Genomic DNA, 11,542 nt, shown 5'->3' on the forward strand with positions numbered 1-11,542 from the left:
GTTATAATGATGGGGCGTACCCCATCAGCACTTCGGACTGAAGTAAATATGGTCAAAGTAGAGAACAGGGGATTGAAAACTACTGTAAATATTCTGAAAGGTTCCACAGTGTTCAGTTGGATAAAGAAGGTACCGCAGACAAGAGCTATGGGAAGATGGCATCATTTCAGATACATTTCTCAGTTTCCTTTTTAAAAAATCTTTTATGTGGGGTGCCTGGGTGGCTCAGTTGGTTGAGCACCAACTTTTGATTTCGGCTCAGGTCATGATCTCACGTTGTGGGATTGAGCCCCGTGTCGGGCTCCCAATGCTCAGCGGGGAGTCTGCTTGAGTTCCTTTCCCTCTGCCTCTTGCACCCACATGCCAGAGCACACTCTCTCTCACACACACAAATCAATCAGTCCATCCAATCAGTCAGTTGTAAAAAAAATCCTTTATGTGCAGGGAATGATGGAGGTGGAGGTGGGCACAGGAGGTCAATGTCAAGTCGAGCTTAGGAAATGCCTTGCTGCTGTGTCCCTGCTATTAGATGTAGACTCCTGAACTTGTTTCTTTGTACACTTCTGAAGAAGTTACTTTTTGGTGAGACTTCTGAGGCAACAAACTGATAGAAAGTTCTTGACCTGATACCTGGAACGGGGTCAGCAGTCAGTAATCTCAGTGTCCTCTCTCCTTCATTTTCTTCCTCTTGCTGTTAGCAATTGTAAATTTTGCTTGTTTTCCAGTGGTGGCATCTTTTAATGCTTAATAATGCTAATGTAATGCTCATCTCAACCTCGAGTACTGCATTTTTCACGTTCTGCAGCTTGAGTTTGGAGGGATAGAGAGGCGGTGGGGTCAGGGAAGGTCAGGTGAACCCAGACCAGCTCTCCTCGCCCCCCACCCCGGAGTTAAAGCCACACATAGTTCTTATTTCTTCTGATTTCAATAGTAATCGAAGACAAAATAACTGAATAAGAAAGGAAAGTGACAGCAGCTATAATCAGCTGTTCAGTTGCATTGACAGGAAGAATAGTCCTCAAACTTCAAAGTATATAAGATGAATCTAGTTAACCTGTGGATTACTGAGCTCTACCCCAGAGGTTCTTTTTTTTTTTTTTTTTTTTAAGATTGATTTATTCATTAGAGAGGGGGTGTGGAGAGGGTAGAGGGTGAGAGGCAGTTCCAAGCAAACTTCCCACTGAGCGTGGAGCCCGATGCAGGGCTCAGTCTCAGGACCCTGAGATCACAACTTGAGCCGAAATCAAGAGTCAGACGCTCAACCAGCTGAGCCACCCAGGTGCCCCTACCCCAGAGATAAGTCAGTCTTAGGTCATTCTAATGCACGTGGTCCAAGGACTACATGCTGAAAACCCCTAATTTGGGACACCTGGGTGGCTCAGTTGAGTGGTTAACCGTCTGCCTTCGGCTCAGGTCACCACAAAATACAAGAAATAACCTTCCAGGGTCCCGGGATCGAGTCCCACATCAGGCTCCTTGCTCAGCGGGGAGCCTGCTTCTCCCTCTCCCTCTGCCTGCTGCTCTGCCTGCTTGTGCTCTCTCTCTCTCTGTCAAATAAGTAAAATATTTTTTGTAACAAAAAAAGAAAAAAGGAAAAAAGAAAACCCCTAATTCTAGAAAGATCAGTTTACACCATTGCTGTGTTATTCTTGGTTTTAATTTCTTGGTTGATCATTATTAGTGTAGCACAAAGATTACATTTCATTTGAGAATTTTCATTACTTCTTGGTAATTTTGAGCCTCCAAACCATGGCTCAGAATTCTTGACTTAAAAATAATGTGCACCAAGCCTATACCTTTGTATAACTCACAGGCGGTCATATAACACGAAAAACTTTGGCAGTGGTTTGAGATTCATTTGTACATTGCCAGTGTTGACATAATAATTCTTTCTTTCGTTGGCATTGCCTAGCGAAGGAGAGTCTCACTGTGGTTTGTTCTCCCCGTGGTTTCCGTAGCGTTAGAGAGAATGCTACTGAGAAACGAACCCTTTCTAGTTTTGACTCACTTAGGAGCTGTGTATCTGTAGTCTTTCTGAGATGGGATATAAGAGAGGCATGCCCAGGAGCGGGCAAATCAGACTTCCACACGCGCTGCCTTCTCGTAGCCAATAGCCAGCTCAGAATGTGGATATTACAAGGGGCAGTTTCATTCATCAAGGGGATTTTCAGGCTCCAGCAGCAAATGCTTTGCATTTTGAGAGATTGCTTGGCTTTGGGCTTAGCATTGACTCTGCTATAGAAACAAGTCGGTGCATCTGGCTCTTAGAAGAATTAATGGTGATTCAGGTAAGGATAAATTGGAGAAATCCTTCCTTTCTTTTCTTTGGGTGGATATGAGATTTTAGAAGAATTAGTCCTGTCTTTGAGAAGAGTTCAGAACTTGTCTTAAGTTTTTTCCCCCTCTGAATTGCTTTATAGTGTTATTCAGTATATCATCCTTTTAATATGAAATCTACCCTCTTCCAAAATGTAGTTTCATTTTCAGATATTAAAGTGAGGATTCCGTTTTTCTTTCTGTGCATGAAATTTTTTGAAAATGAAATAACTATAGTTGCTAAGATACTAATTACACATAGCTTCCTGGTTTAGAGCTGAAGTCTTATATTTTTAGGAAGTAGCTTTAAAAGTTGGGCAGGGGGAAATCGATGCTTGCATTTGATTTGTGAAACAGTGATGTTATATGTGTGTCAGACTTTTCCCTGTACTAAAGGCCAGATTTTGAGATGTACTCCTTAATCTGTTCTGACATGAGATTCCCTTCCCCCGCTACCCCTCCACCCCCCACCCCGCCTCGCCTCTCTCCATGTTTTCTGGTGGTGGGATCTGCTCAGCTTCTTTGCTCGGGCATGTGGTTTAGTCTGTGTACATTCAGTGCAGTGGCATTTTTCTTGAAAAAGTGACTAAGGCTTCTTGGATGAATTCTCTCTTTGAAAGAGGTGGTAGAATTGCATCAGAAAAGCATTTACAGTAAATGGCTCCCCCCCCTTCCTGTAATGACCACATGTGAAAGAATGCATTAATTCTTGTTTGAGGAAATGAGAGTTGTAGAGTTCTATGAAAAACTCCCTTTTTATTATTAATTAACCAGATTTGAATGTTAAAAATTCTAAAATCCGGATCACTTTGTGCTGTGTAAATAAATGGCAGAGATAGAGTTTGTCACTCCGTAGTCTATATGGAGTAAGCAATTATCTTGAATTCAGGAAGAGGAAATAATAATGACTATGGCTCCAGTTAATGGCATACGCCTAACCTAAATTAATTTTTTCAGTCATTTTCCATAGTAAATTAATATATTTCTAAAGTATACTGCTGATTTGTCCTTCAGGATTAGAGTCTTAGTGATGGAACGTAAAAGCTAGAAGCAGTCTCCCATAGCTCATCTAGCCAGGGATTCTCACGGGAACAGTACCGCCCCCTAGAGGACTTAGTAGGAATGAGATGGTGTTTCGTTCTACAATGAAGGCTTTTTTTTAAATGGGTGGAAGTCAGAGAATTAAGATGTTCCATGGTGGAAGAGACAGAAAGAATTGTCCTGCATCTCACATGACTTTCAGCTGCCATCTTGGATATAAAAATCAGCTCATAATTACTTGAGCCTAGACCTATCTCCGTTTAAATAAGAACACAAGGTAACTTTTGCATACTTTTAATATACACAAAATATAGTCCTTTTCATCCTGTTGTCCACCCACACTGCTCCTGTTTTGTTTTCCACTACTTTTAAGATGGAAGGCTTCTGATTTGGCTCCTCGTAATCCAAGCTTATTCCTTATAAGTAAGTTAAAAAGCATCTATTTCATTACACAGTTCATCAAACCTAAAAAGTTGTTTATGTATTGAATATGCAGTATTTTATTATAAATTGGATTTCTTTTACTTTCTCCTTTATATTACGTTTAGAGTATTATATTGATGTTTTAAAAATAATATGTGTATTTAAAAATTAATACCTATTATTAAAAATAATATGTATATTATTTTTAAATAATAAATAAATAAATAATAAAATAAATAGTTACTATTTACCAATGAATTTTATTTCAGAATAGTAAATAGGGCATTGCAGAATTTTTGGTTCTAAAAACAGGGCTTTGGGACTAGTAGGGTTTTGAACCAATATCCCGTTCCCTCTCTCTACTTTCAGGAAGGACAGTATGCCAGTCACCCAGATGGGAGAAGTGTTTATCTTCTCTGTGAAGTTCCGCAGAAAAAAATTGCACATGTTACCCGTGAATATGTTTTAGTATCTTGAAGTCTTCATATGAAGCTAGTTCTTCCTTAGTAATACTTTCCGGGAGTCTTCATTATGTCACTATAAAAACACGACCTTTGGTTTCCCTCTTTCTGTAGGAAAGGACAGACAGGTACTAAGAGAAGCCCGTGGGTCATCCTGCAGGCTAGCAGAGGAATGAAAAACAGACTCAGGTGTTCACAGTGGGTCTCGGTTCCCCTGTCTCCTTACCATGGACATGTTCCCCGTCTGCAGTGTGAACTTCTGACTGTGCTGTGAGTACAGCCCATCTTAGGTAAGGCGTTGTCAGTGTCGTAGAATTAAATCCTTGGAGTCCCGACTGTGAGGTTATGATACCCAGGCGCGTGCCCGTGGCGTTCACTCAGGCTTTGCGGGGCCGGAATTTTAATTCAATTGATCTTTCTCTTGGTTGGTTATTTCTTGTATTTTGTGATGGTGTTTTTCTTGTTATATGGATGTAATTATTGCTTCCTAAATTATTGCTTCTTAAATAGGGACACTAACAAAACTTGTTTTTTTTAGTTCTTTCTAAAGTACCTTCGCTGCCTGGAATTTTCTGTTTCTTCCAGGGTCCTTCTGTTGTTTATCGTAGTTTTCCACTTCCACGCCGCTTTAGCTGAGGTAACATGAAGGCTCACCGGGGCTCTGTGCGTGTGGGTGCACCTTGCCACAGGAGGCATGCCCTCGTGTGGGGGAGCCACCAAGTGTCTGGGTGCAGAGGGCTTGACTTCGGGGTTCTCAGAACCACACTAACTGTTTAGTCCTCACCGGATATTTTGTTTAGTTTCTTCAGAGAAGTCATTGGTGATTTTTTTAGTTTTTGCCTGGGGGCAAATTTTGTTGTTTCTGATAAAGACAGGAGTTAATGCATGGAAGGAACGATTGTTGATACTGGACTTTTCAGTTAATCTTTTCCTTTTCTGCCATTCTTGTCATTTCTGTCCCACACTGTATTTGCCTTTTCCGAGTCTAGAGCCTCTTTGGGGTTTCACTGGGGAAGTCAGTTATCCTTCCACTCAGCAGCAACACTCTCAGAGAAGTTTTGGGGCTATAAGATGCCTCTCCTCAGCTTTGCCAGTCAGTACTTCTGGTTTCCAGACATCTGTTGAACTCTCTCAGGCCCGATAGTGTTTTTATTGTTGTGGGAGTATATGCTTTTTTTTTTTTTTTAAGTAACAGCAGTGGGATCTTTCATGTGCCGTGACCACCACCATTTTGAAATGGCGTCTTAGTCAGTTTAGGTTACTGTAACAAAGTACCATGGAATGGGTGGCTTTACAGACAACAGAAATGTATTCCTCCCTTTATAGCTCTGGAGGCTGGTTCATAGAGAGCCTTGCTCTTGCTGTGTCCTCACATGTGGAAGGGTGGAGGGAGCTCTGGAGTCTCCTTCATGAGCACACTCACCCCATTCCTCAGGGCTCCGCCCCCCCGGCCTAATCACCTCCCAGAGGCCCCACCTCCTCATACCATCAGATCAGTATTTCAACTTACAGATTTGGGGGCAGACCCACATATCCGTCCCTAATAAATGGGAAGTTCTGGCATTTGTGGATTTATCAGAAGCATATCTGAAGAATTGTATCAGCCCGGGAAAAGCTGTGTTGGGGAGCACAAGAACTGCATGGGTATTGGGGTTTGGGGAGGCTAATCCTCTGAAGAACTTGGCCCAGAAGGAACAGTGAGCTGATGTTATTGTACAGATAATGCTTTCCCGCCATGGAAGCAATCACCATTAATCACGGAGCCCTCTCACGGTCTTCTAGCTTTGCTGCTAGAAGAAAAGATGCATCTTGTAAAATGTCCAACTTGGTCATTAAAAAAAATCTATACAAGTAGTGGTAGTTGTTTCTGATCTTAAGACAAGTATAAGTATGGGTATACTTACTTTTAAATTTCTTCTCTGCCCTTTGGCATTAGAGTTCCTGAGAGAATCTCCTGTTCCTTCATTTCTAGAACTCATATTCCTTAAGGGATGGATCCTCACACTCACTTCTCCCCTTTCTTATAAGAAGCATCTCCTATTCTTCCTTCTCATCCCCTTTGTGAAAAAAATTCCAAATTCTTACTGATTCCTTTCTTGTCCTTGTTGTGTAGTTCCTAAAAATGCATAGTAGATGTAGATGGGAAAAATTAGATGTTAGCTAATTAGTCTTTCAACTTCTCTGACACAAGGGGTATCCTTTCTTGTCTTAGAAGAAACTCTGAATTGAGTTTCCATTGTTACCATTCCATCATTTTACTTGGGAAAAAAAATAGCCATTTTCTTAGAAAAATCTCTGGAGATCTTCCCCATAGGTCCTCCATAGTTAGAAATCCCAGGAGAATCTTCTTAGGCCTGTCTGATCTGTGGCGTAGTACCAGGAGCCCCAAATCCATCTCTAGAATTTGCAGAGTAATAGAATTGGGTATTATTTTTTGTGTGTAGGGGCATAGAGGCAACTGAAGGTTGTAAATGTCCTTTGGTATCTAAATTCTGTATCCTTTAAGTTGTTTACCAGGTTAGAGCCTTTGGACAGTTGGGGATCCAAGAGGCATGCCCTCTGAGGCCATGCCCCTGGAAGCAGATACGGAGAATGCTGAAATGTCCTGAGCTCTCAGGCAGGCAGGACATGCTTATAATTTTATTTCTGGTATTGGGTAGAACAAGTATCATCAGCCTCTTCTAGGTACTTTTCTTCCCAAATTTACTTTCTTCCATCCATCCTCCATAACTTGCTGGTGGTGAGGGATGTGTTGAATGCAGGTTATCAGTTGTATACTGAAAAATAATGAGCCTAAAAAGAACATTCTGTGAGCTTTTAGAATGAGCTTTTAGAACAGTTTTACACTGGTTCTGGAATCTGGACTATTGATTGACTGACTATTACTGTTAGAGGAGAGGAAACCCAGCAAGTTCCTTCTTTTCCTTTGGAGACAGTATCTTATATAGGTGGTCAAAGAAATACGACAGCCATGATGGTTGTCAAACTGGTTGTCTATTACTGAACATAGTCCAGATAGAGTTTCCCTTTGGTGAGGCCAAGGGGTGCAAATCAAATGACATTCTTCAGGAGGTCTTGGGGATAAGAAGACATTTAAGAAGGCCTACCTGTGCCCCCCCGCCTTTTTTTTTTTTTTTTTTTTTTGAGTGAGAGAGGGAGTGGTGGTAGGACAGAGGAAGAAGGAGAGAGAGAGAGAGAGAGAGAGAATCTTAAGCAGGCTCCACACTGAGCATGGAGCCAAATGTTGGGGCTCAATTTCATGACCTCAAGATCATGACCTGAGCTGAAATCAGCAGATGGATGCTTAACCGACTGTACCACACAGGTGCCCCCAGCTATCCTTTTTAATAGATGAAAATTTGACATGTGAAACACACCAGTGTCAAATATACTCAAGTAACCAAACCACAGTTAACAAAAAGAACATTTTTTCTTTTCTACCATCTAGGTTCTCCCATGCGCCCCGCCCCCCTGCCCCCCAGGCACTCACCAACCCCATTGGCAAATGTTTTCTGATTTCTGTCGCTATAGAATTCTTTTTTCCTGCTCTTGACCATCATGTAGATGGGATCATAGAGCATGTATTCTTTCCCCTCCGGCCTCTCACCCCAGTTCTGTGTTGTGTATCACGTGTTCATTCTTCCTTTATTGCTGGGTGGCATTCTGTTTACATGAATAGACCCAATTTCCTCTTGACACTCCCATTTTCCTCTCGACAGAGTTTTGGGTTGCCTTCATCTTTTTTTGGCTATTATGGGTGTTAAGCTGCTGTGAGCACCTTCTCTCTCACTCACATCTCATTTGAGATTTAGGCTTAATTGCTGGGCCGTGCCAGACGTGTGTGTTTATCTTCATGAGAAACTTCTAAGCAGTTTTCCAAAGTAATTACACCATTTTATGCCCTAGCCAGCAGTGGATGAGCATTCCAGGTGCTCCAGTTCCTTCTCAGCTTTTGTGTATTGTTGGTTTTTCTGATTTTAGCCTTTCTTGGGAATATGAAGTGGTTTCACATTGTGATGTTTAATTTGTATTTCTTTGATGACTAATATGTTCTTATTGGGCATTTGTAGATCTTCGTTTTTGGAGCATCTGTTTCATATTTTACCCATTTTTAATTTTTGAGGGGGTCATTTTTATATTGCATTGTTTCTCTTACTGATTCCTAAGTAACATTTTATATATATAGAAAATCTGAAGATACTTGTATTACATAGGTATACATACCTCAGAAAATTGTGATGCACATATATTCTTCTAGTCTGTGATTTATTTTTCATTTTCTTAAAAAATGTCTTTTGATGAGCAGATTTTTTTTTTTAAAAGACCTCTATTTAAGAGAGAAAGCGAGCAGGGGGAGGGGCAGAGGCAGAGGGAGAGAAGCAGACTCCCTGCTGAGTGGGGAGCCCAATGCAGGGCTTAATCAGGACCCTGAGATCCTGACCTGAGCCAAAATCAAGAGTCAGATGCTTAACCGCTGAGCTACCCAGTGCTGCTGATGAGCAGATGATTTTAAATCTAAAGTCAATTAATCAAAGTAACCCTCTATATTATCAGTACTTACTGTGTTTGAAGTAATCTGCTTTCCCAAGGTTGTGAAGATATCCTTCTGTGTTTTCTTTTAGAGATCTTTTATTTTAAACTTTGTGCTTTGGTCTATGAACCATTACAAATTAATATTTGGGTATCAGGTAAGGTAGAGGTGAAAGGTGGTTTTTTTGGTTTTTGTTTTGTTTTTGTTTTTGTTTTTTTGCAAGTTTCCCCCATTGTTGCAGTGTGATTTGTCAAAAAGACTTTCCTTTCCTCATTGAATTGTTTTGGCACTTTTGTTGAAATTAGTTCCCCATATATGTTTTGGTCTATTTCGGAGGAAACTGAAGAATGTTTGTATAGACCACATGTGGCATGCACTTAAGTCTAGGAAATGAGTTCATATTGGTCAACTTTAATAAGCCTCAAGTGGCTGGCAGTCTTGGACTTCTATATAATGGAACACTTGTGTCAAAAGTCACTGACAGATGCTATATGGGGGACATTTTTTGCTTGCTAACCCAGCTGAGGCTTCCAGAAGTTCCAGCGTTCCCACATTAAGTATAATCTCTTATGTGCGAAGAAATAATACTATTAAATCTGTGAGATCCAGCCTCAGCCTGCGGCCATCTTCACGGAGAACTAAACAGTAATTTTTCTTATTTGAAAACTGGATATATTGGGTACCTGGGTGGCTCTGTTGGTTAAGCGACTTCTGTCGGCTCAGGTCATGATCCTGGAGTCCTGGGATTGATTCCTGCTTCAGGCTTTCTGCTGAGCAGGGAGTCTGCTTCTCCCTCTGACCCTCCCCCGTCTCCTGCTCTCTCTTTCTCTCATTCTCTCTCTTGCAGGTAAATACAACCTAAAAAAAAAAAAAGAAAACTAGATGTGCATGGATTCAACATGACTGATTTGGAACTCATTATAATTAAGTGTGGTTCAGACTAAAAAATATTACTCTTTGGGCACCTGACTGGCACAGTTGGTTACCTGTGCCATCGGCTTGGGTCATGATCTCAGGGTTCTAGGGTCGAACCCTGTGTCAGGCTCCCTGCTCAGTGGGGAGCCTGCTTCTCCCTCTCCTTTTAATGTTCCTCCTGCTAGTGCTCTCCCTCTCTTTATCCCTGTCTCTCTGTCAAATAAAAATATTTAAAAAAAATATTAATCTTTTTAAAAAATATTTTCTTAGAAAGAGCAGAAGCAGGGGGAGGGGCAGATAGAGAGGGAAATGCAGACTCTCCACTGAGCAGGGAACCCAATGTGGGTCTCAATCCCAGGACTCTGGAATCATGACCTGAGTTGGAGGCAGATGGTTAACTGACTGAGCCACCCAGGTGCCCCCGAAAAATATTACTCTTAAGATGGAAATTTTTCATAACGTGAAGAAGCTTGTGAAAAAAAAAATCTGTTGTAATAACTTGTGCACATTGTATGCAAAATTATAGATGTGCTGACTTGAAACAAATCTTGCCTATGAGTAGAATCTCTACTTGGAAAGGTTTGGGGACACAGTTTTGCATAGTATTTTTACTTGAATTTAGTAAAAAACAACTTTCTTTTTAAAGATTCCTTAATCTGAAATCCAGAGGATGAACAGAGTAGGAAACATACCAAAGTTATTCTCTTAGGAAGATAGAATAAATGGTGATAATCTCTTTTTGACACCCTGAATTTTAGAATTTTAACTTCATGTTTTCATGGTATGGCACTGTAGTTCAGTGGTTGAGTACAGCTCTGATGCTGTCCTGTCTGGTTTGGGACACCAGCTCTCCTTGTCCCTGACAGGCAAATGATATATGCCTCTGTGCTTTGCCCTAAAACCCAGAGAATAAGACTGTCTGAAGATTTAGAGCTGTGCTGGGTCACAGTGAGCACTATGTAACTTTTGGCCAGTAGTAACATTGTATACAAACATATGCAAATAGGAAATTTTTTTAGAAAGGAAATCCAGAAAGCAAAACTATATTACACTGTGCCTGTGATTCAAGCACCTCACTGTTCACAGGAGACTTCCCAGTTGGTTGAATTGGTCAGATTTTACTGTTAATTCCCATTCTCCCCCAAAAGGGTGTAGAACTAAAGGATTTTATTTTGAGCTCCTTGGGAGATATTTGCCTGAAAATACAAGAGGCACTTCATGCTAATTTCCAGAACTACTTCTGTCTCTGTAAAAAGATTTTACAAGGAAATATATTCTTTTAAGCTCATGTCTTCCTCTCCTGCTTTGCTCAGTTAACTCAAGTAAAAAAAATCCACTCACCTGAAATACCTACCACCTTCCGTAGTCTGTGTTTGGACTTGTACAGTTGTGCTCAGCTCCCGGCCCCTGTTTTGCTTTCTCTAGCGATTTCCTGGCCAGAGCCGGAACTAGAGGCAAGTCTGGGAGAAGTGGCTGTGACAGGCCTTTTTTGCCCACTCATCTCCCCCACAGGACTTTGGAGGGAGGGAGGTGTCTGACCCTAACTGCAGTCCCCTGTGCACCTACCCACAAGCCAAATCCAGCTCAGGCCAAGCACAGAGGCTGCTAACGCACTGTTGATGATGTAATTCCCGGTGAAATACGATGTTTTGGTTACTCATACAGACCAGGTTTACCCATAGCACGAGCTGTGAGCTTCCCACACGTTGTCATGGGATGGCCATCTTTGTCTTTACGAAGTATTTGTCTTTGTCGTGGGTATGCGGTCAGGCCTGAGGAGAACTGATGTTATTACAGCTGACTTAGCTGATCGCACAGTATTGAAGGTGAGACTCCTCATGAGGTCTGCTCAGAG

The 11,542-nt window shown here is 41.4% G+C and overlaps 1 long non-coding RNA gene across 1 annotated transcript in view; it reads left to right on the forward strand.

The window, feature by feature from the left end:
• LOC116874463 overlaps nt 1-4,370 on the forward strand; it is a 57,395-nt gene extending 53,025 nt beyond the window's left edge. The window contains exon 3 of the long non-coding RNA XR_004384002.1: nt 4,356-4,370. This is a non-coding gene — a long non-coding RNA (uncharacterized LOC116874463). The remainder of the gene's footprint in view (nt 1-4,355) is intronic.
• Nucleotides 4,371-11,542: the final 7,172 nt, after the last annotated feature.

Source organism: Lontra canadensis, unplaced genomic scaffold (genome assembly GCF_010015895.1).
Source record: "Lontra canadensis isolate GAN:19392208 unplaced genomic scaffold, GSC_riverotter_1.0 scaffold2, whole genome shotgun sequence".
In the NCBI taxonomy this organism is placed as follows: domain Eukaryota; kingdom Metazoa; phylum Chordata; class Mammalia; order Carnivora; family Mustelidae; genus Lontra; species Lontra canadensis.